Source organism: Sciurus carolinensis, chromosome 3 (assembly GCF_902686445.1).
Source record: "Sciurus carolinensis chromosome 3, mSciCar1.2, whole genome shotgun sequence".
In the NCBI taxonomy this organism is placed as follows: Eukaryota; Metazoa; Chordata; class Mammalia; order Rodentia; family Sciuridae; genus Sciurus; species Sciurus carolinensis.
This window is the reverse complement of record NC_062215.1, coordinates 57,742,068-57,767,851: the sequence shown is the minus strand read 5'-3', so window position 1 is coordinate 57,767,851 and position 25,784 is coordinate 57,742,068. Positions and strand designations below refer to the sequence as shown.

General features: G+C 40.1%; 2 pseudogenes; both read right to left on the bottom strand.

Annotated features, from left to right (window-relative positions):
* Nucleotides 1-6,323: 6,323 nt before the first annotated feature.
* On the bottom strand, nucleotides 6,324-7,264 carry LOC124979380 (olfactory receptor 3A2-like; annotated as a pseudogene).
* A 16,994-nt stretch (nucleotides 7,265-24,258) lies between these two features.
* LOC124979379 (olfactory receptor 3A1-like) lies at nucleotides 24,259-25,213 on the bottom strand (annotated as a pseudogene).
* Nucleotides 25,214-25,784: the final 571 nt, after the last annotated feature.

The following is a 25,784-nucleotide window of genomic DNA, read 5'->3' as shown; positions in this document are numbered from 1 at the left end:
TGAGATCCTCCTGTTTCAGTCTCTTGAATAGTTGAGATTGTAGGTGTGCACCACCACACTCAGGGAAATCTCTTCTGAAGATAAGTATCATAACAGAACTGACTCTATTCTCATTTAGTCAATTCAAACAACCCATTATGACATGTTAATATTTCCACTTAATGTAAAAGCTCAGAATCAGTTCAGTTTGGGACCCAAATATAGCAGGCTATAGCCAACATGAAGATAAGTTCCAGACTGCTGGGAATTATGGATGCACAGAAATGCTCCAGGTAAAGTGCATCCCAATTTTCTCTGGCAGCTGGCAGTCCCTGTCCTGAAACCCATGCCTGCAGCATACCAGGTTGGGGCCTTCCCACTCAAGTTAAGCAGCACTTCCTCTGAGCCTGTGGTTTAAGTCTTTCTATTTCTCAGCATTTTAGATTTCTGCTGTTTTGTTTTCATGGCTACAAGCGAAGAGCTGCATTTTTCACAGAAACACCAATGTCTGTCTGTACCTCAAGGTTTGGCTGCTTCCTGAGCCTTTCTCTCCAGAAACTGAGTTGTCACATCTGGAACCCTGTGGTGGTTAAACACTTCCTGTCTGTGTAGAAAAGTGCTGTAGGGGCATGGATGCCATTCAACTGACCCAATGACTATCCCTACAGTCCTTCAGACCCTGTTAGTGCTCTGAGAGCATACCTGCTAGTCCATGTACCTGTGTTTAGATGCTCTGTCCCACCAGGTGGGCACTCTTCCAGGGTAAGGGCTCAGTTGTAGAACTCTAGAAATCTGTTCACCAACCTCAAGGTGGAATAGCTCACAGCAGTCATTGGACATTTTGTGTGTGTGTGTGTGTGTGTGTGTGTGTGCACGCGTGGTGTGGAGGTGCAATTATCCACTCTATTACACAGAGGAAAGCTTTGCTGAGGACTATGGACAGGCTATGCTCAAGTTTACCCTGAGTCTTATTTTTTGAGTACCTACTGTGTCCAAAGATGCTACTGACCAGCTGTGCACTGATCAGCCTTTCTCTATCCTCTGGGCTTCTGAGTTCAATAATGAAATCACAGTCTAATTCTATAATGTTGTATTATCAGTCTTTAAAACAACACCATTTCATTCAGATTCAGTCATTTGTTTTTTTAATTTGTTTCAATTAGTTAGACTTGACAGCAGAATGCATTTCAACTCATTGTACACAAATACAGCAAAACTTTTCATTTCTCTGGTTATACATGATACAGAATCACACCATTAATGTAACCTTACAGAAACACAGGGTAACTGGTGCGATTTTTCTTTTCTAAACAGCCAGTCTGTCCTCCCACCAACACCCTGTGACTCTTCTGTACTTCCACACTACAGAGTAGAGGGGCAAAAGAGACCTCTCATTTTGGGACTGCCCCTAGTAAGGGCACAAGTTTGCCTGAGTACTTTGAGAAGCAGACACCAAGATGGGAGTGACACATTTATTAGGGGAAAGATCCATGAAAAAATGAAAGAGCTGGAGAAGATGGAAATCTGTAACCTGTGAGGTATGTCTGACCTTGAGCAAAGGAGAGATGGAAAATGGAAGGTTGGGCAGATGTATTTGAGCTCTGAGTTCAGTAAGGTCACTGAGGAGTCCTCTAGCCAGAGTTCTTCACCTGAGGATTCCCAAACATTTCTAGAAGGAGCCTAAAATTACTACCCCTGCCACAGTCAGTCATGGGGTGGGAGTAACAGGAAGCTAGCTTTGGTGGAGTTCCTGTCCAAACCCAAGACCCAAGAACTGGCAGGCTGATGGTATAATTCCTAGTCTGAGTCTAAAGCCCTGAGAACAAATAGTGCTGTTGAAGGGCAAGAGAAGATGGGCATATCTTCAGGTTGAGCAGAGACAGCAAATTGTCCTTCCTCCCCTTTTATGTTCCTTTCAGGCCCTCAACATATTGCTGAATCCCACTTGCATTGGTGAGGGTGATTATTACTCAGTTTACTGATTCAAGTGCTAGCCTCTCCTGGGAGCACCCTTATAGGCACACCCAGAAATAATGCTTGCCCAGCACTTTGGGCACTCCTTAGATCAGTTAAGTTGACACATACAACTAACCATCACACAAGCCAGGTGCAGTTCTTCCTTCAAGGAAGCATCCCTCCTCTAATGTCACCTGGAGAATGAGGTGGGAGATTGGTTTTATTGCTGGTTCTGATGTAGTGGTGCCTCTCTGCATATCTTCTGGGGCTCTGGGGCTAGTTTCAGAGACTCTTATGATTCTCTGAATTTAGAATAAGAAGTTGGTGGGTCATTGTTATGGTTCTACATCCCCTCTCAATAATTGAATGGTGAACCTTGAAAGGCACTGTGTATGGGAGAGAGAAATATAAGACAGAGATAGCACCTGAGCGTCATGATCCTGAGAAAAGGACTTTCAGATTCCATTTCTCCAGATAGTAATGATGCCTACTGGGAGTTAGGGTCTGGAGAAATTGGTAGAAGGTTTTCTTTAGTTTTAGACCAGACTCAGTGCTGAGGCATTCTTAGTACTGATATGGTCCCCTGCATTAGCACCCCTGCAAGGAAGCCTTCTTCTCTAGGAGTTCAGCTGTAGGGTGCATAAAAATGCCCAGGGATATTGTTAACAATAAAGATTTCAGGCACTGCTCTGTAGTTTATAATTCAACTGGTCTAGGTGGTTTCAGGTATCTGTATTTTAATAAAGCACATGGGGGATTCTGCTGCAGTCTAACTGATCCAGGTCTCTAGGTAAGTGTCTCCTCTTACAATAGCCTCAGGCCCAGGAGAGAGGGGTGAGGCTCATTGAGGGTACTGGGGGTAGAGAGATAACCTTCCCCCCACCAAAGGGGATCCTTAGCACCATTATCTCAAATGTCAGAAAAATATCTGCACCAGGATCTTAGAGGAAAATGAAAGGGAATCAGTAGAAGAAACAGACTGAGTCATATACATTAAACATGAATATTGAAAGGAGTAGTTTGAGATGAAAATGGACATGTCTGCATAAACCAAAGCAGCATCCTGTAATAAGGAATATTCAGAGAAAAGATGAGCATTACTCAGGAAACAGAAGGAATCTGGTGAGAAGGAAAAACCAGATACTGAAAGAATTAAAATTATATTAAAATTAAAATATATCCAGAGTCTCTTTTTTTCAAACAAAAACAAATTATCAGAGGAAAAGTGTGATTTGAGACTGTGGAAACCTATCAGAAACCTTGGAACAAAAAAGCTGCTGGAAGGAGTTGATGCTCCCACCCATGGGTGAAGTGTTCCCTATTGCTAATGATGTTAAAGGCAGAATAAACTAATAACTCCAGTAGATATAGAGCACACAATAAAGAGCACATTGACAAATTTGATTCCATCCAGTGCAATAAAAACACCAACAGCCCATTTGAAAAAAATAACAAAAGCAAACTACTCTATAATCAGCTCCACATGAAAACAAACACATAAATGATTAGACAGACACAAAGTGAGACCATCTTAGGAAAGGCACAAGTGTTTATAAAAAAGATGGTCTAGAAAGCTGCATCAATTATTGGATGGAGGGAAATCTACCAAGTCCCCCTGTAAGACATTAAATTAGAAAAAAATAAGACTATCAAAGGAGTCTTTATGACCTTTTTCTAAAATACCAATTGCTAGGTTTTATAAGAACTTATTGCTAATAAGGAATCTGAGGAAACAGTCCAAGGAAAATGAATAGTGGGGGTCCAGGTGAAACCCACTTGTGCCACTTAAAGTGTAATACTATAATGCGATGGAAAATATTTTTAACTTTTTCAATAGTAGTATTTTACACTAAGGAAAAGAGTTTACAAAACCTGGAAAGGTCAAAACTCTAGCAGATACAAACAGCAATAACTTATTATAAGGACTCAGGTATGATAAAATTATTATCTAAGATATTAACTCAAGAACTGTGATTGCTAATACTGAGTGGCATGGTTTGTTGCATGGTTTGAAACCAGATCAAACTAGTTTAAACCAAAAACGGAGCATTTATTAAAAAGCTACAGGAGTGTCTAATTTAGAGTCAAAGAGCACACAAAGGACAGAACAAACTGTGAGCTCTCTTGCCTATCTCTGTGTGTTTTTGTTTATTTTTGGTAGTACTAGGGATTGATCCCAGGGTCTTGCGCATACTAGGCAAGTGCTCTACCAACTGAACCACATCCCAACCCCTCTCTTTCTTATCTCTTGCCTCTGTTTTTAGTTTTTCTCTGTGCATCTCTCTCTCTCTCTCTCTCTCTCTCTCTCTCTCTCTCTCTCTCTCTCTCTCTCTTTCCTATTGGGTTGATAACTTTTTTTTATAGATTCATCATGACTTTTTATTTAGCTTTATTCTCCTCCCTAAATTTTCCCATCACTGCCTAGACTGTGAAAATTCATCTGGGTCCTTTCACTGGGTTCCCTTAGCCAGGCAGCAGGATGTTAAACTTTGTTGATAGGGTGTGTGTGTGCAAGACAGGCCCTTCAGGAGCAAAAACTTGCTTTTATAGTTCTTTCATGCTTGCTTAGCATGATGGCAAGGATGCTACCTTGGCAGGATCCTGAAGTGCATGCTGCATCTGGAGGTCTGGTTTTTGCCTCTTAGGCAACTTTTCTAGCACCAGGTCCTACCAGTGTGCTCCACTTCTCTAGCATACAGTGCCTGCTGTGCTTGGAAGCCTGCAGCACTGAAATACCAGTGGTTTCTTCTGCAAAGAGTCCTTCCTTGCCCATGCCCTCTCAGAGCCCAGGTGTCCTCATAGTAGAGTGCCTCCAGTGAGACATCAACCTGTGAACATATTATTCCACAGGAGTGGTGCAACAATGACTTCCCCATTCATTGAACTGGATCTTAGTCTTGGGTTTGGGTCAGTTCTTTTGTGGGTATTCTACCACAGTCCTAGAGGTAGTGGCTCTTATTTCTTATTCCTGTGATTCCTCTATTCTTTGGTATTCTCTTCATTTATTAGTAGTCAATCCCTCAGGTTATGGTTTAAATGTGAGTTGTTCCCCAAAAACTCAAGTGTGAGGCAACATAAGAAGGTTTAGAGGAGAAATGATTGGGTTATTAGAGCCTTACACCAATTAGTGAATTAATCTCCTGATGGGATTAACTGACTGGTAGCTGAAGGTGGGAAGGGTTTGACTGGAGGAGGTGGGCATTGGGAGCGTGAGTTTTGGGTATATATTTTGTATGTGGTGAGTGATGTCTCTGTTTTCTGATCATCATGTGAACTGGTTCCCTCTGTCACATTCTTCCACCTTGATATCCTGCCTCACCTCAAGTCCTGAGGAATGAACATGTCTATAGACTGAGACAGTTGAAACCATGAGTCCTCAAATAAACTTTTCCTCCTCTAAAATTGTTCTCTGTGGGTCTTTTAGTCACAGCAGGAAAAAAAACTGACTAAAACACCTTGTTACTCTAAGTCCCTGTTAATTATTCTTTATATTAAAACTCCTATTCAAGTTGCGATGTGGTTTCTCTCTTCTGATTGGCCACAAAAATAGTCCATGTTTCTCAGTGTCTCTGGTAAAAAGTCTCTTTGAAACATATAAGTCCACAATTTGACTTTCAAAAGTCCATTCAGTGCCAGCACTTGGTTCTATTCCACAGTCAAGACATGGCAGGGAGTGGAGATGAAACACTCCTTTTTTTGATCTTCAAATACCATGTGCACATTAAGATAATTTCTATTTTGTGGAGTTTTTCCCTATCTAGACCCTTCCTGTCCCCTAAACATCCATGAGATTCTCGTATGATAGTGGAGAAAGGAACTGATTTTCTTGGAGGCAAAAAGCAAAGAGTTGGATGAGATCATCCCTGGCAGTGGGCCCATGGCTTTTTAAAGGAAAATTTCCAATTATGGTCTGGAGGGACTCTCACATCCACACCGGAAGGAAACTTTACAATGATATTCTTTGATACTTAAACAGTGATGAACTAAATAAATGTTCCCTTGGGACACTGCTCCCAGACATACAAGGCTTCTATGGTTTAACTCTACCCAGAAAGTGGGCACAGTAAAAAGTAAGGTAGCCACATGCCCAGGGGCCTTCACAGCAGTACCTGAATTCCTAACACTTGCACTTGTTTTTCTTTATAGCAGTTGTGATCATGTGATGTCCTGTATGCGTTGTTTATTTATCTTGATGATTTTTTCAGGATGTCAGTTGCACCAGTGCAGGGACTTTTGTCTATTCTATTCACAAATCTCTTGAAAAACTAAATTACAGAAATAATTCAACAAGTACTTATTGAAAGAGTAAATGAATGAATTATGCAGGGTCTCCTTGTAGGGTAAGCACATAACACTAATCTTCAGGCAATAGGAGATAGGAAAAATGGTTATGAACCTCTTTTTTTATTTATTGCTGCCTTCATGGGAAAGTTTCCCATCCAGAAAAGGCAGGAAGGGAAGAATCCTGTCACTTCTAAGGTCAGTGACAACCTTCCAACAAACACTTGCCTCAGAACACCCTGCACATCAGGGTTTCTGAGGCTGCAGAAAGTGTGTTCACCATGGAGTTGATAACAGTGTTGAAAATTCCAACTCCTTTATCCTTGTATGAAGCTTCCTTTGAACCCAGATGAGGGTAGTTGAAGATGCCTGTCCCATAGTAAAGGCAAACCATGATGAGATGGGAACTTCGTGTAGAGAAGGCCTTCTTCCTTCCCTCAGCAGAACAGATCCACAGGACTGCAGCTGCCACATGGACATAGGAGCTGATGATAACTACAGGGACACTTGCCATTATAAAACCCACGGCAAACAGCAGCAGTTCATTGAGTTGGGTGCTGGACCAGGAGAACTGAAAGAGCTAGGGAAGGTCACAGTAGAAGTGATTCACTTCTTTGGGTCCACAAAATTAAGGGTAGTTAAGGCAACAGTATGGGTCAGAGCATTGGTAAAGACCCAAGCCCAGGACACAGCCACTAGTATCCTCTGGACTGTCTGGCTCATGCAGGTGCTATAGGTGAGGGGCCACTGAATGGCCAGGAATCAGTCATAGACCACTTTTGTCAACAGGAAGCTGTCCATCCCAGCCAATAGATGGAAGAAGAACTGTGTGAGGCACACATCATAGGAAATTATATGCTTGGGTGACACAAGACAATCTAACGATCTAACATGGGAGGAACAGTGACAGTGATGCACCCAATGTCCATTGCTGATAAGTTCCCAGGAAGAAGTACATGGGGGTTTGGAGTTTGGACTTCACCAAGATGGCTGCCAGTATGCTGATGTTGCCCCCAACTGTGACCAGGTAGGCAAAGAAGAAGAGCATAACACCTTCACTTTGCTCTTGGTAGAGATGGCTATGCTGCCACCACCTCCTCCCTCCCATTGTCTCCTAGTTGAAAGGATCAGAATAATTGTTAAAACAAATCTTTAAATATAGTAAGACTTAGTGGAACTTCCCTATTTTATTCCTTTGAGGAATCAACTCAAAATAATAAGCAGATTTTGAAATAGAAAAATTCATATCTTCAGGTAAACTAAAAAGCATTTTAATACATATCTTAGGTTTAAAGCTTCTCTAAATAATGAAGATCAAGTGAAAGTATAGAAGGAATCAGAAGTTACACATGATTGTGAATGTCAGACCCTCCAAGTACATTTCTCCAAAGTGTGGGCCATACTCTTAAGTATACAAACTCTCTAGTTCAATGAGTTGCTGTATTTCTTGTTACTTAAGCCCTTATGCTGTTTTTAGAGAGCAGCTTGATTTAAGATTATATATTCTGTTAGTAGGGCCAGCTACAACCCTCCTAAATCAAAGATGTAAGCACACCCGAAAATCTGATTACTTCTTATTGCAGTTAGAATTTTGTATTGCATAGTGAATTTTTTCCACTTGTTCTGCACTCAGTTAGGCAATATAGAGTGACCAATGAGACCAGTTTAAGAGGATACCCTTTAGTGAAGCAGGCATAGACATAGAAAGCCATACTGAATTGTCTTTTACATAGATCAAACTCTGGATCAAAAATATCATTGTTTCTATTGCCCATGGAATAAGAAAAGGCAGAGCTTCATTCAAAGTAATGTCATTATGCAGAAGCTAGAGAGAAAAAAGGAAAATAAAGGGAGGGGTGAATCTCCTAAAAATCAAAGGGAGAGCAGGAGAGGAAAGTGAATAAGAGAAGGAGGCAGGAAGGAGGAAAGCACTGGAGAATGATTTTGCCCAAATTATATTGTTATATAGTGTGTATATACAAATAACAACAAATTACATCAATATGTACTGCTACCATGCACCAAGAACAAAATGAGGAAAAGAGTGTAATGTTATTACCTGTGCAGAATAAAGAAAAACCAGAGGCTAGAAAGTCATCAGAGTCTGGTAACTAACAAAAGGGAATGGGTGATCAATGAGGCAGAGCAACTCAGGGCAGGAGTGGTTCAGGAGTTCTTGAAAATCATAAATGCTGTATTTGATGACTGATATGACTGGGGATATGGTCACCAAAAGAGTTTTTGAAAACTATTGTTCATAAAAATGAGAAATGAATGCATGGTTGGTGGCACAGATTTTTCTGGTCTTATTTTGAATCTGAGATACATGGGAGGCAGGACTGAATGAGAAGCCCTCTAGGGAGACTGACTGTAAAGTCTTCAGGTGAGACCAGAAATACACAAATACTGCATGGCCAGCAGTTCCATGGCTGCCTATCAGCTTTGGCCATAGAGAAGTAAAGATAGGATATACACATAAGCAATCATGAATGAATAATTTTGTAGGAGTCACAAGCTTGGCTGTGAAATAGAATTATGTGGGAACATTAAAAAATCTCGATATCTGAACTTCATCTCCAGGGTGCTTAAATCAGAACCTCTGAAGGTGAAACTAAGGCTTTAATATTTTTCAAAGCTCTCTCCTTATCACTGCTGTCTTGTAATTCCACTCCATGAGTATTTCCAATCAGCAACTCTCTCTTGTCATTTTCTTCAGTGTAAGACATAGTCCTGTCTCATTTTACTTTGGTAGTCCTGAAGGAAGAAACAATAGTTTAAAAGCTGACACACAGAAAATTATAGAAATTTGAGATATCTTACAAAGGTTTGGTGATCAATATTTCCAACTATGATTCCTAACCCTCTGTTATTGGTAATTCCCAGACCTCATGATTATTGGAATTATTTTGGATGCTTTAAGAAGAAAATACTGATGCCCAGGCCATTGACCAGGAATTACAATCTAATTAGTTTAATTGGTGGCAATGCATTTGTGAAGGTACAAGCCCAGGATGCAGCCAGAAATACTCTCTGGATAGTCTCGCTCATGTGGGGGCTGATGGTGAGCAGAGAGCAGATGGCTGGGGCAACCAGCCCTTCTAGGTTATATAGTCCTTCTGTAAAGAGCCCTCCACTTGCCCTGCAAGAACCCATGAGGATAGGGATGGCAACAACATCACATAAAGGGGTGGCCTGGGGATTTGTGTTTCACTTCATTAAAGTCATAGCATGGAGTGTGAGTTTGTGTGCATCTCAGGTGGTTCAAACGCCCAGCCAGAATAGAGAACCTCCGATACATTTGCAACATGGGAGGTGTGATTATGGCTTCTCCCATCTTCCTTGCTTCTCTTTGTACATGGTACAGAAGGCCACCAGCCCCTCTAGGTTATATAGACCTTCTACAAAGAACTCTCCTCCTGGTCTTTCAATGAAATATAGATTGATACATATTTCAATCCCATCTCATTTGACACTTTATTATAGCAACAGACTGACTCCAATGTGAGGTTGTTTCAGTGACCAGTCTTCCCAGGGAGGTCTCCATCCTGTGTGTTCAGGACATGTGGTAGGGACACCACATGGATGAGAATGTGATGTGGCATCTGCAAGAGGTTCTTAAAATTCTAAGATCACATAATTTTGGAAAGGTGGAAATCGTTCTCAGGCCTGTTATCATTTATGAAATGATAACTGATAAATGCTTTGCAAATGGAAAAAATGATGGACAATGACATTTTTTACAAACATTATATTAAAGAACAGTTAACTACTACCAGTTTTTCTCCTTGGATTCATTTTAAGCAGCTTATCTTGCCTCTGTGATTTCCATCTCCTTGCTCATGTAGATTTTGATGCACACAATAACATTCCCTAAACTCCACATACTCAAATATTTCAAGACTTTACTCAAATGCTGACTGTTGAATTCACCTTTCCTTGGAACTTCCCCACTTGAGAAGTAGATCTCCCCCTGCCTGTCTCTAAACTTTCACTACACGCAATTTCTTGGAACTTACTTCTGTTTACCTTTAGACTGAATCATTTCTCAATAGCGCACATCTACTCTCCTTCTCTGTGACTCGAGGACAGAACACATGTCTAATTCACTCTTTTATTAGAAAGAATTATCACAATGTTTTACACAGAGTAGGTATCCAATATTTCTTAACTAAATAAATGAATGGTTCAAATGTCCATATGATTCCAGCAAAAGAGAGCATCTACATGAACTGGAGTCATCATGGAGAACTCTTTGGACACACTGGAAGCAGGCTAGACTTTCACGGAGTAGAATGACATAAGAGAGGTGAAGTGTGAGGGTGGGATTCAAGGTGGTGGCAGGGCTGGTTTGTGTTGATAAAACAAGCAGGTCCTGCAGCAATTCACCACATGCTAACATGTTCCTCTCCACATGATCTTCCCAAAAATAAATCCCTTGTTATTATGAAGGGCCCACCTTACAGACTGATGAATCACATCCTGATAGAAAAGCCATGAGACAGCTGCTGCCAACCCTCAGACGACCTGACATGAACTTACTTAGAGCCTGCAGGATTCTGTCCCTGAGTCATCCATAGAGTCTAACAGGCTCATCCATGGCCCACTGAGGAGCTCTCCTGCATGACTACACTGGGGGCTACCCTCACTGAGCAGCAATAGTCCCTGCTCTGGAACTCCAACCATTCCTACATGCTCCCAATGGTGAAAGACTCAACCAGTTCTTCAATGGAGAGAAGTGTCTAGGCTTCCTGATGCAGGAGACCCCTGACAGTTACCTAGACTCAGCAAATCTCCTCATACTCCTTCTTAAAAGTAACAGAAAGCATAATTTACCATGAGAGAGTGTTCTGGGCAAGGGAGATCAGAAAAGGAACGTGGATCTCTGGGCCATTGTCCCCTACATCATTCTTTCACTTTCAGGGGCATCATTGCACTTTGGATAGTATCAGGTTAGAGTGGATGGTTATAGAAGACCCTTCTCTGTTTCGTAAGAGCAGAGGAAGGACTTGTGAGAATAGTCATCTGGAAAGAGAATAGAAAAGCCAGCAAGGTTTCTTACAGAAAAGAATTGCAGACCCAGTTACTCACCCAGAAAGCAAGTGAGGGACTCCTCTGTGTCAGGAGTGTAACTGAGGGAAAAGCAAGCAGATGTCACTTCTGTTGCAGGACTCTCTTCACTACAATGCCATCCTCCAGGGGATTTGGACACTAGCCCTCCCAGGAAAGAGGAGAAAGATGTGGAGCAAGAGATGAAAAATGGATTATTTCAAGTCCCTCATACACATGGAAATACCTCACACTTTCTGGAATTTAGATTTTCTCTAGCTCTGGCCTTATGGGCAGGGCAGACAATGCAGCTCTGCTTAATGGTGGGGTCACCAAACCAGAAGGCCTTGTCCACATCCTCACAACCCCTCAGGATATAAGAGGTATGACTGGGACTAGACTTGGGTTTCCTAAAGGAGATTTTTCTTTCCCAGGTGTCAGACCAGGGTCTTTGAACAGAGACAAGTTAATTTCCAGAACTTCCTTGGGTCTAGGGAGGTTGAGGAGGCCCCAGAAAAAAAGTTGGAGGGAAGGGAGACTTCTTCAAACCCAGCTTCCTAATGGGTCCTCGAGAATGTGGTACTTTTTCTCTTTCTCTCGGGGCCTTGTTAGCATGGGCCACTTGCACTGTGACTTGAGAATACTATAATAACCTTGGAGCTATCTCATGTTAGGACTTCTGGGATTCTGCCTACAAATATAATTATCTAAGCCAGGTCCTTAGAAATTGAGGACTCTGGTGAAAGTCACAGACAAATGAACTGAAGATGTGGGAAAGGTTGAGGAGTGTTCCCACAGCTCCTATTCCCAAAAGAATTACCCCACACCCATCTCTGAGATAGTATTGTCTCTTCTACCAGTGAAGTCTGGCACAGTATGTAAAATAATATAGACATACAGGCTCTTCTGGTTATTAATAGTTTAATTTTGGGCAAGCTTCTCAACCATTTTGGGTCTCATTTTCAAATCTATGAAATGGGCATATCCTCTGCCATGGAGCATTGGTGTGAACATTAAATGAAGTAAGATTTATTAAGTAGTTAATAGAATTTTGATAATATCTCAGTCTATGAGTTGATAATATGAATGAGAACCCTATTCTGTATATAGTTATATAACTAAGAACTTTGTAGTTCTGACTTCTCTTTCAATCCTCACAATTCTATAAAGGAGGTTATAGCAGACACATCAGATGTCCTAAATGACATCTGCTTAGCCTGTCTTCTTATTTCAGTCATGATGTGGGTGGGCAGTTCCCTGTGAGCTTCTGGTCATTACAAGTACACAGTGCAGCCTCTTTCCTGGGATCCTCTGATGCAATAAACAATAGAGGAGTTTATCCCACCTGAGCACATGTGGAGCTCAGAAATGCAGAGTCAACTTGATGATGGGATATAGAAATAATGGATAGAGGCCTCTTGGCTTTTTCACACAATTCCAGGAGGCACTCTTATATAATTAAGTCTCTGCTGTACGTAGCAGGGATTTTGGCAATGTGTCCCTCAGTAAGGCACTGATCTTCTTTCTCTGTCTTCCTGTCTTCATAATTCAGTCTTGTACCCTGGAACCATCAGGCTTGCTCTCTGAGAGGACTTACACACACACACACACACACACACACACACACACACACACACTTTGGCAATCTTGACTTAGGCTCTGCCTTGGCAGGAAGTCAACTAAGGCAGTACTTGGAGTGGTCTTAGGAAGCATATCCTCCAGATGGAATTCTAGAATATATTCATCTTGGTTTGGTGTAGGTGGAGTGGGTGACAATCCCCAGCATGTGACAGGTAACATCATAATCACTAAGACTTACTGGTGGCAGGTACGGGTGAGGTACAGGTGGAAGGTGAAATGCTGATATATAAGATCTAGCCTATTCATGTTGTGAAAACCACAGCAAAGATCAAAACTGTGAAATTTTAAGAATGGGGATGAAAGATTGAAAGAAAAATTGACCCAGGTTAGCCAACTATCAACTCAGGATTTGTAGTAAAATTCAGAAAACTTCCAACATAATATTTGGTGAAATATGACTTTTCTGCAGCTATAGGCTCATGGTGCTGAAAATCAGGCCAAGGACTTAGTTATAGGATGGCAGAGCTACAAGGGAGGCTGAGCATATGCTTAGGCAAATCTCTTATGTCCTTATAGGGAAGAATTGAGACTCTGAGTCCTGGGATAGACATGTCTGCGTGAATAAGCATCAGAATTTTGCATCCTCAGTCTCCCCTAAACTCACTTCCTGAATCCAAACCACCTTCCCCCTTGCTAGAGGAGAGCAATTTCCTTTTGTCTGAAGACCTGGCAAATACCTCCTATGAAGCAGATCTCTCACAAGGTTCTGGACTTCATCCACTTCCCCCAGTGTCTCCAAAATAATAAGATCAGGTCTCAGCATTCTATAAGAAAGGAAATCCCATTCAATAAACCAAGAGGAAAAAATATACATTCTGCAAAGAATTCCCCTCCCTGGCTGTGGTAGGAAGGATAATAGACCATAATAATATCCAACCTAATCCCTGGAATCCACTTGGCAAGAGTTAAGAAGAAGATTTTGCAGTTAGAGATCTTGAGATGGGGTTATTATCCAGATTAGCCAGGTGGTGCCTAAATTTCATCACGTTTTCTTAGAAGAGAAAAGCAGTGGTATTTGACCATAGATGAGGAGAAGGCAATGTGGTGTTAGAAGTGGAAATTGGAGCTATGTGGCCACAAGTCAAGAATACCAGCAGCCACTAGAAGCTGAAGGAGGCAAGAAATAGATTCTCCCTGAAGCCTCCAGGAAGAGCTGGTCTTGCTAACACTTTAAATGAGCTTTATAGGAGTCACTTTAGACTTTTGGCTTCCAGAACCTGGAAAGAATTGTTTCTGTAGTTTTAAGCTATTAGGTTGGTGATGATTTGTTATAGCAGCAGTAGAGAGCTGATTCACTGGCCAATGCATCCTGTCACAAGTTCCTCTCCTTTATGGAGGAGCAATTGTAAGAGTGGATCATGAGAACCAAGGGAGTGGGGTTTAATGTAAAGGTACATAAGGAGAATTGAATACATGTTTCATGGATCAGGATTTAACCACCTGGTAAGAATGCCAGGTAATGATCCTAATAAACTGCTGAGAAGTCTCCTTGAAACTTGGAAAAATGATGATGCAGATGTCAGCATGAACTTTGAAGAAGATTCAGAAAGGATTCAGGAGACTCAGGGGAGTAGGACCTTATATAGAATCATAAGAAGCACTGCCTGCTCAAGTTCCCTGGGAAGATCTGGAGAAATTCCCTTTATTGAAAAAAGAAGAAATGTACTGGTGAGAGGAAAAGAGACTCAGAAGCTCAGTGTTAACTGTCTTATAGTTTAATTTACATTTCTCTTTCGCTAGAGATGTTGAGCATTTTTTAAATCCTTACTGGGCATTTCTCTAATCTTCTTTTGTAAAGTGTCTTTTAACATCTTTTGCCCACTTTATTGCATTTTATGTCTTCCCTTTATAATTGTTAGAAAAATAAACCTTTCCATATGGTACTACTACTCCACTGATGATTTCCTGCAGAATTTCTTGTAGAGCAGTTCTCTTAGCAACAAATGATAAATTCTCTTAACTTTTTTGCTCTGGAAATGTCCTTATTTTGTCTTCAATCTTGAAGGATACCTCTGCTGGATATATAATTCTATTCAATGGCATTCTTTTTTCTTTTTTCTTTTTTCTTTCTTTTTTTTTTTTTTTGGTAGTGATAATTGAATTTTAGGACACTTTACCACTGAGCTACATCCCCCAGTCCTTTTTATTTTTTATTTTGGACAGGATCTTGCTGATTTTCTTGCTGATTTTCTTGCTCACTAAGAGGCTGAGGCTGGCCTCAAACTTGTAATCCTCCTGCCTTAGCCTCCCAAGCCACTGGAATTACAGGCATGCACCATCATGTTGGGAAGTGTTGTTTTTAAAGCATTTTAAAGATACTATGTCACTTTCATCTATCTCCCATGAGTTCTCATGAGCAACCAGCTGTGAATTAGGTGACTAGTCCCTAGAATGTAATGTGTCCTTATTACTTAGATTTTCAACATTTTCTCTTTATGTGAGGGTTTCTTTTTTTAATTTTTATACACTTTTATCTTATTCTCTATTGTTGTATATATATGTTAAAATTGAGGATAATAACTGAATAAACTTGAACAATAACCAAAACCTAGACACTATAAAAGATTTAACTACAATAAAAATTGTGTTTCAAAAATCACTGTAAAGCCAGAAAGAAAATATTGTAACTGACATAATAGAAAACAGGTTAATACCTAGCATAAAATTATTTCTATGAATAGAAAAGAAAAAAGACAATTGAATAAAAAATTGCATGAACCAAACAAATAAGCTATTATAGAAGAAAGATTGCATACAGTTAATAAACATGTGGAAAAGATTTTTGCCTCACAGGTATTCAGAGAGATGCAAGTAAAAATATAAATTAAATATTCATATTGGTAAAATTTTAAGCATTCAATTCCGAAAATATTTTGGTGAACAAATGTATACATCAGCAATAAAAGCATGAATTTCAACAATGGGAATATAATTGGGAAGGAATTTGGAAGTATCTAATAACACTTAAATATACATGATATTTAAGCTACCAGTCTTACTTTCATATCTGTTCTACAAAAATATATACATATAAATTCACATATGCATATATTCAAAGCAATACACATAAAACATTTTTATTATTACTTTGGAATTAAAAAAAGAGAGACAAATTCCAAAAGAAAGAAATCTCCTAAATTGATAAAGAAATCTTATTGTCCTGGAAGGTGAACAGAGAGCTGAAATTGAAGTCCTGAATCCTTCTCTGTGATGCTGAGCCCAATTAGTTCACTTGACTCCAGTATTTATGGTGGAGAGGGTCATTCCTTGAGGACTGAGATGAATGACCACATGGAAGAAATGCCAGAGGCATGGGGGTCTTGGAGGCAGAGAAGACAACCCCTTCCCCTGCAGTGCCAAATGCTAGTGGGCAGAGATGATGATGGAAGATAGGGTGACTTTCAACACTAACAAAGTAAGACAACCTTTCTCTTCACTCAGGATATTAGAACAAGAGAACACTAGTGAATCATTGAACCTTGATGATTACCTTCTGCCTTCTGCCAGGTACAGCCCAGAGAAGGAAAAAAACTTGAGTTTACAAATGTTGAAGATGACAGAGGTGATGATGTGGGAACCATGCAATGTCACAGGTCTAGTCCAACACTTTTCTTGAAGGGAGCTCATACTTTTGGATCCTTCAAGTTTATCTGTTGACTCAGAGAATCAGAAAAGACCCATGTTTTTCTTGTCTTTTGACACTTTTTGGCAAGCACAGAGAAAATATTATTTTCTTTTTTTTTTCTTTTTTTTTATTTTTTTACATTTACATAGGTAATGATGTTTATTTTATTTTTCCCCTCCCCCCACCCCTCCCGCCGCTCTTTTCCCTCTACACAGTCCTTCTTTCCTTCATTCTTGCCGCTCTCCTTAGCCTAACTCTAAACCTAACCCTAAACCTAATGCTAGCCCCACCCACCCCCCATTATATGTCCTCATCCACTTATCAGCGAGATCATTCGTCCTTTAGTTTTTTGAGATTGGCTTATCTCACTTAGCATGATATTCTCCAATTTCGACCATTTGCCTACAAATGCCATAATTTTATCATTCTTCATTGCAGAGTAATATTCCATTGTATAAATATGCCACAGTTTCTTTATCCATTCATCAACTGAAGGGCATCTAGGTTGGTTCCACAATCTAGCTATGGTGAATTGAGCAGCAATGAACATTGATGTGGCTGTATCTCTGTAGTATGCTGATTTTAAGTCCTTTGGGTATAGGCCAAGGAGTGGGATAGCTGGGTCAAATGGTGGTTCAATTCCAAGCTTTCTGAGGAATCTCCACACTGCTTTCCAGAGTGGTTGCACTAATTTGCAACCCCACCAGCAATGTATGAGTGTTCCTTTTTCACCACATCCTCGCCACCACCTATTGTTGTTTGTATTCTTGATAATCGCCATTCTAATTGGGGTGAGATGAAATCTTAGGGTAGTTTTGATTTGCATTTCCCTTATTACTAGGGATGTTGAACATTTTTTCGTATATCTGTTGATTACTTGTACATCTTCTTCTGTGAAGTGTCTGTTCATTTCCTTAGCCCATTTGTTGATTGGATTATTTGTATTCTTCGAGTAGAGTTTTTTGAGTTCCTTATAGATTCTGGAAATTAGCGCTCTATCTGAGGTCTGGTTGGCAAAGATATTCTCCCATTCTGTAGGCTCTCTCTTCACATTTCTGATAGTTTCCTTTGCTGAGAGAAAGCTTTTAAGTTTGAATCTATCCCAGTTGTTGATTCTTGCTTTTATTTCTTGTGCTATGGGAGTCCTGTTAAGGAAGTCTGATCCTGAGCCAACAAGTTGAATATTTGGACCTACTTTTTCTTCTATAAGATGCAGGGTCTCTGGTTTGATTCTGAGGTCCTTGATCCATTTTGAGTTGAGTTTTGTGTAGGGTGAGAGATAGGGGTTTAATTTCATTCTTTTGCATATGGTTTTCCAGTTTTCCCAGCACCATTTGTTGAAGAGGCTATCTTTTCTCCATAGCATATTGTTGGAACCTTTGTCTAGTATGAGAAAATTGTATTTATTTGGGTTTGTGTCCATGTCCTCTATTCTGTACCATTGATCTACCTGTCTATTTTGGTACCAATACCATGCCGTTTTTGTTACTATTGCTTTGTAGTAGAGTTGAAGATCTGGTATTGCAATACCCCCTGCTTCGCTCTTGTTACTGAGGATTGCTTTAGCTATTCTAGGTTTTTTATTCTTCCAGATGACTTTCATAATTGCTTGCTCTATTTCTGCAAGGTACATCATTGGGATTTTAATTGGAATTGCATTGAATCTGTATAGCACTTTAGGTAGTATAGCCATTTTGACGATATTAATTCTGCCTATCCAGGAACGTGGGAGATCTTTCCATCTTCTAAGGTTTTCTTGAATTTCTTTCTTTAGTGTTCTGTAGTTCTCATTGTAGAGGTCTTTCACCTCTTTTGTGAGATTGATTCCCAAGTATTTTATTTTTTTCGATGCTATTGTGAATGGGGTAGTTTTCCTAATTTCTCTTTCTGAAGATTCATCACTTATGTATAAAAATGCATTGGATTTATGAGCATTGATCTTGTAACCTGCTACTTTACTGAATTCACTTATGAGTTCTAAAAGTTTTCTGGTGGAATTTCCAGGTTCCTCTAAATATATAATCATGTCATCAGCGAACAGGGATAGTTTGAGTTCTTCTTTTCCTATTCGTATCCCTTTAATTTCTTTGGTTTGTCTGATTGCTCTGGCTAGAGTCTCAAGGACGATGTTGAATAGAAGCGATGAAAGAGGGCATCCCTGCCTTGTTCCAGTTTTTAGGGGGAACGCTTTCAGTTTTTCACCATTTAGAATGATATTAGCCATGGGCTTAGCGTAGATTGCCTTTATAATGTTTAGGAATGTTCCCACTACCCCAATTTTTTCTAGTGTTTTGAGCATGAAGGGATGCTGTATTTTATCAAATGCTTTTTCTGCATCTATTGAAATAATCATGTGATTCTTAACTTTAAGTCTGTTGATATGGTGAATGACATTTATTGATTTCCGAATGTTGAACCAACCTTGCATCCCTGGGATAAAACCCACTTGATCGTGGTGCACTATCTTTTTAATATATATTTGTATGCGATTTGCTAAAATTTTGTTGAGAATTTTTGCATCGATATTCATTAAGGATATTGGTCTGAAATTTTCTTTCCTCGATGTGTCTCTGTCTGGTTTAGGTATCAGGGTGATATTGGCTTCATAGAACGAGTTTGGTAGGGTTCCCTCCTCTTCTATTTCATGGAATACTTTGAGGAGTATTGGAATGAGCTCTTCTTTAAAGGTTTTGTAGAACTCGGCTGAGAACCCATCTGGTCCTGGACTTTTCTTTGTTGGAAGGCTTTTGATGACCTCTTCTATTTCATTGCTTGAAATTGGTTTATTTAAGTTGTGTATGTCCTCCTCGTTCAGTTTAGGTAGTTCATATGTCTCTAGAAATTTGTTGATGTCTTCGAGGTTTTCTGTTTTGTTGGAGTATAGATTTTCGAAATAGCTTCTAATTATGTTTTGTATTTCACTCGTGTCTGTTGTGATGTTTCCTTGTTCATTCCGAATTTTAGTAATTTGAGTTTTCTCCCTCTTTCTCTTTGTTAGTGTGGCTAAGGGTTTATCAATTTTATTTATTTTTTCAAAGAACCAACTATTTATTTTGTTAATTTTTCCGATTGTTTCTTTTGTTTCGATTTCGTTGATTTCGGCTCTGATTTTAACTATTTCCTGTCTTCTACTACTTTTGGTATTGGTCTGCTCTTCTTTTTCTAGTGCTTTGAGCTGTAGTGTTAAGTCGTTTATTTGTTGATTTCTACTTCTTTTTTTGAATGCACCCCATGAAATAAATCTTCCTCTAAGTACTGCTTTCATAGTGTCCCAGAGATTTTGATATGATGTGTCTTTGTTCTCGTTTACTTCTAAGAATTTTTTTATTTCCCTCCTGATGTCTTCTGTTATCCATTCATCATATAATAGTGTATTATTTAGTCTCCAGGTATTGGAGAAGTTTCTGTTTTTTATTCTGTCATTTATTTCTAATTTCAATCCATTATGATCTGATAGAGTACAAGGTAGTATCTCTATCTTCTTGTATTTGCTAACAGTAGCTTTGTGGCATAAAATATGGTCTATTTTAGAGAAGGATCCATGTGCTGCTGAGAAGAAAGTGTATTCGTTCTTTGTTGGATGGTATATTCTATATATGTCCGTTAAGTCTAAATTGCTGATTGTGTTGTTGAGATCTATAGTTTCTTTATTCAATTTTTGTTTGGACGATCTATCCAGTGGTGAGAGAGGTGTGTTAAAATCTCCTAGTATTATTGTGTTGTGGTCTATTTGATTTCTGGAATTGAGAAGGATTTGTTTGATGTACGTGGATGAACCAATGTTCGGGGCATAGATATTTATGATTGTTATGTCTTGCTGATTTATGCTTCCCTTAAGCAGCATGTAATGTCCTTCTTTATCCCTTCTGATTAGTTTTGGTTTGAAGTACACATTATCTGAGATGAGGATGGATACTCCAGCTTTTTTGCTGTGTCCGTGTGCATGGTATGTTTTTCCCCATCCTTTCACCTTTAGTCTATGGGTGTCTCTTTCTATGAGGTGAGTCTCTTGCAGGCAGCATATTGTTGGATTTTTCTTTTTAATCCAATCTGCCAATCTGTGTCTTTTGATTGATGAATTCGGGCCATTAACATTCAGGGTTATTATTGTGATATGATTTGTATTCCCAGTCATTTGACTCATATTTGTTTTTGAAATGATTTGGTTTCTCCTTTATTTGGCTATTCCTTTAGGCTAGCGCCTCCTGTTGCTGATTTGCATCGTTGTTTTTCATCTCTTCCTCATGGAATATTTTGCTGAGAATGTTCTGTAATGCTGGCTTTCTTTTTGTAAATTCCTTTAGCTTTTGTTTATCATGGAAGGATCTTATTTCATCGTCAAATTTGAAGGTAAGTTTTGCTGGGTATAAGATTCTTGGTTGGCATCCGTTTTCTTTCAGGGCTTGGTATATGTTGTTCCAGGCCCTTCTAGCTTTTAGGGTCTGGATTGAAAGATCTGCTGATATTCTTATTGGTTTCCCCCTAAATGTAATTTGATTCTTTTCTCTCGCGGCCTTTAAAATTCTGTCTTTATTTTGTATGTTAGGTATTTTCATAATAATGTGCCTTGGTGTGGGTCTGTTGTAATTTTGTATGTTTGGAGTTCTATAAGCCTCTTGTACTTGGTTTTCCATTTCATTCTTCAGATTTGGGAAATTTTCTGTTATTATTTCATTGAATAGATTGTTCATTCCTTTGGTTTGTTTCTCTAAGCCTTCCTCAATCCCAATAATTCTTAAATTTGGCCTTTTCATGATATCCCATAATTCTTGTAGATTCTGTTCATGATTTCTTACCATCTTTTCTGTTTGGCCAACTTTGCTTTCAAGATTAAATAATTTGTCTTCAATGTCTGAGGTTCTGTCTTCCAGGTGTTCTATCCTATTGGTTATGCTTTCTATGGAGTTTTTAACTTGGTTTATTGTTTCCTTCACTTCAAGGATTTCAGTTTGGTTTTTTTCAGTATCTCTAACTCTTTATTGAAATGATCTCTTGCTTCCCGTATTTGGTCTTTTAACTGTTGATTGGTGCGATCATTTAATGCCTGCATTTGCTCTTTTATCTCCTCCTTCAATGCCTGCATTTGCTCTTTCATCTCCTCATTAGCTTCCCTGATCGTTTTAATTACGTACATTCTGAACTCCCTTTCTGACATTTCTTCTGCTGTGCTGTCATTGGGTTTTATTGATGTAGTATCTAGGTTTGTTTGGGACATTTTCTTCCCTTGTTTTCTCATATTGGTCAGTTGTCATTGGGACCCTGAGATATTGCAGTTTTCCGCTATTGGCTTATAGTGTCCCAGTAGATTTCCAGTGTATCACCTCCCAGCCTTCAGTAGCTTGATGTCTTGGAGTAATTTGATAATGCAGTGCATCCGAAGAAAGCTGCCCCTAGCCCCCTACTGGTTCCACGGTTTGGAACTGGCTCTGTGCGGAAATGCTCTCACTGTGGGCCTGCACCGTGCAGCTGGCCGTGTGGGAGGAGGCCACTGCCGGAGTGTGGAAGGCTACCTTGGGAAGACTCTAGCTGCCCTGCCCGGCTCCAATAAGCCACCTCTATCTGGGCCTGCCACCCGGGCCGAGCTTTACCCAGTGGGCAGACTCACCCGTGGCTCTATTTCAGTCCGAGTCTCTCAATGCCTCCCCTTCTTAACTCCTGGGTTCTGGAGCGACTTGGGGTGCAGTCTCCCTCTAGGCCGCCATCTTGGATCACCCCGTGAAGAGAGCCTGCAGCCAGAGTGGGCAGAGCCGCCTGAAGAGGTCTCTGACTGCCCTGCCCTAATCCCAGAGGCTGCTTGCGGATCGCGGCTCTCCGCTGGTTCGTTGCCGGAGTTCGCTGCGCTGCAGTGGCTCCGGGACTCGGAGCTTGTTCTGGTCAGAAAGGCTCTCACTAGCGGGCCAGTTCCGTTCCGAGAACCTGGAGAAGCTGGCTGTGTGGGCAGGGCCCACCGCCGGAGTGCGCAGGGCTGCCTGTGGATGACTCTAGCTGCCCTGCCCGGCTCCGGTAAGCCACCTCTATCTGGGCCTGCCACCCGGGCCGAGCTTTACCCAGTGGGCAGACTCACCCGTGGCTCTATTTCAGTCCGAGTCTCTCAATGCCTCTCCTTCTTAACTCCAGGGTTCTGGAGCGACTGGGGGTGCAGTCTCCCTCTAGGCCGCCATCTTGGATCGCCTATTATTTTCTTATCTTATAAACCATTCTAACTTTCTGGGACCATCTCTATCTAGAGAAATGGAGAATGAGCTCCTGTGCATTCTTCAGCACATTTAGCAAAATTGAAAGTATTATTTTCCTTATAGTAGAGAATATGGACTTCTCTGATAGTTTAAGGACTGCCAGAACAAGTTATTATTAGATAACTCAGTATGGGAAAATCACATCTTCCATTCTGACTCACTAATTTTCTATCTCCTTTGATCTTTTAACAGTCTCAAACATCTTATCCATTTCCCCAATTCTTCTTATCTCCCACTCTATATCAGTAATGCATTTGGTCCTCTCCAATACTTCCTTTCTTTCTTCTCAGCCTCCTTTGCTTGCAACTCTACCCTGTTTTTCCCTATTCTCCATTTTCAATTTTATTTTATTGCAAACTCTCCACTTACAATCTTGTTTTTCTTCTCTCGCTCATATCTATTCCATTTCTCTCTTTCAACTTCAAATCCCTTCACCCATATTGAATATCATGGAGAAACCAAATCACAGGTGCAGGTCAAAGAAAAAATTTCATGAAGCAAATTAAAAATATATCAATGGCATAGGATAGTTGCCAGGAATAGACAATCAGTACTAAAAATCATACTGGAAGAAAGATACAGCTAAATGATGGCTGGAATAATGACTGGTAAACAGAAAGCAGGATGAGACAATGCTCTAAGACAGAGGCATACTCCTGTACAGATAATGAGAAATTTAGAGACATGAATCACCACATGACTTGTATTTACACTTATATGTTGTATCAACTTGTAGGGTCAGTGACTAAGAGTGAGAGTTTAGGGATAATATTCATAGTAAACAATCTGAGATTATTGTACTATTTTTAAAAATGTTTAGATTGTCAATTCTTTTCAAAAGATTTGAACTGAATGGGGAAGAATGAGTGAGGGAAATCCATTTCTGTATCATAAAACATATCATACAGGTGAATGGAGTTTTAAAAACATGTCTTTGATTTGCACCAAACTTCAAAATATTCAAAATTATAAGAGAATATATAGATGCATATCTTTCTTTTTACCCCTTTGTGTCTTTTGGGATCTTTGTGTCACAGAAAAAGCCTACTTTTTCTGTTTTGTTTTTCTCCCTAGGGCTATACTTCATAAAAAGAATAACTTAAACTGAAATTGAGAGAATAATGTAATCTCTGGTGCCTGAGAGTTTTATGGAGTGTTCTGGGAATTGAAGCTATAAGTGAGTTTATGTCATTCCCCTTAGGACATGAATCTATAAGCAATTGCATGTTCTTAAATTTTAACTTTACTCGGTAAAGGGAAGTCACAGTAACCAAAGTTATAATTTGTCATAGGGGCTGACCTCATGGAATCTATAAATCCATTTCCTATAACTGGGTAGAACTTAAATGGTAAGTGTTAATTTTCCTTACAAAAAGTCCTCAAGTTCAGGAAGACAGAAGATTTTCTGTAGTATTTTTGTTAGTTCTTGACTCTATGGGATTATTTCCCTTTAGTTCAAAAAGACACAGGAATAAAAGGACACTTGAGACTTCCTCACACCAATGACCACTTCCCCAGGAGCACCCACCATAGGGCAGCCTGCACATCAGGATTCCTGAGGCTCTAGATTTTTGTTTTCAGGCTGGTATTGATGACACTATTAAAAGTTCCAACAGCTTTATCCTTATCTGAAAGTTTGGTTGAACCTAGAGACATGTAGATAAAAATACCAGAACCATACAGCATAGCAACCACAAAGAGTTGGGAGCTAACATGGAGAAGGCTTTCTTCATGACCTCTTCAGAGTGGATTCACAGGACTGCAGCTGCCACATGGATGTAGGAGATGATGAGGAGAACTACAGGGGTACCTGCCATGAGGATACCCAGAGGAAAGAGCAGCAGTTTGTTGATCTGGGTGCTGGAACAGGAGCGCTTGAAGACCTGGAAGAAGTCAGACTAGAAATGACTGATCACACTGGGGTCATGGAAGTTGAGTTTGTATATGGCCATAATATGGGTCACTGCATTGGTGAAGGCATAAGCCCAGGACACAGCCACCAGTATCCTCTGGACTGTCTGGCTCATGCAGGTGCTATAGGCGAGGGACCAGCAGATGACCAGGAATTGGTCACAGGATATGTCTGTCAACGGGAAGAAGTCAACCCCAACCAGCAGATGGAAGAACTGGGTGAGGCAGACTGCATATGGAACTGTACGCTTGTAGAACAAGATATGACCCAGTATTGAGGGAATAGTGGCAGTGATGTACCAATGTTCATAATGAATATGTTCCCCAGGAAGAGGCACATAGGGGTGTGGAGTTTGGGCTCCACCAAGAAAGCTACCAGGATGCTGAGGTTGCCCCCAAGTGTGACCACATGAGCAAGGAGGAAAAGTACAAAGATCACTGGACGTAGGTCTTGAATCTCCACCAAACCCAGCAGGATGAATTCAGTAACTGCTATTCAGTAACTGGACCCAGATTTTGGCTGCATGAATTCCTGCAAGGAAACACCCAAGGAGGAAAGAAAATAAGTCCTCTAAATGGGCTTATTTAACCAAAATAAGTTTTCTGTATGCCCAGACCTCTGATAAACTCCCTCTATCCAAGAAAGAACTTTTCTACTCCCCAAGTCACACTATAGTTAACTCCCTCACCATATTTACTCCAATACCTTTACTTATCCTAAGGTACTAGGGCAGGTGACATTACCACTCTGGACTCCCCTCCCTCCCCAAGATGAAATAATCTATTTGTAGGATTATGTGGTACAAAAGTTTTGGAAAAAATAAATGAGCAAGAAGCATACTTCTGGTATGAATGCAGCAGAGTAAACCCAGCACTTTCTCTTCTGAGATTTCATCCCTTACCAAATCAAGCAGAAGAATAAACAAATAGATTATGTCTTCAAAGAAACAAATATCTAAAACACCAGTTCATAAAATAGAATTAAAGACTTTGTGAACCGTAGTGAGGAAATAGAAAAGTAACAAGAAGTAGGGAGGGAGAATCCATGGCCATTGAGAGATAGATGAGTATAATTCTGTAGTGAAAAGGGGTATCCAATAGGGAACAAC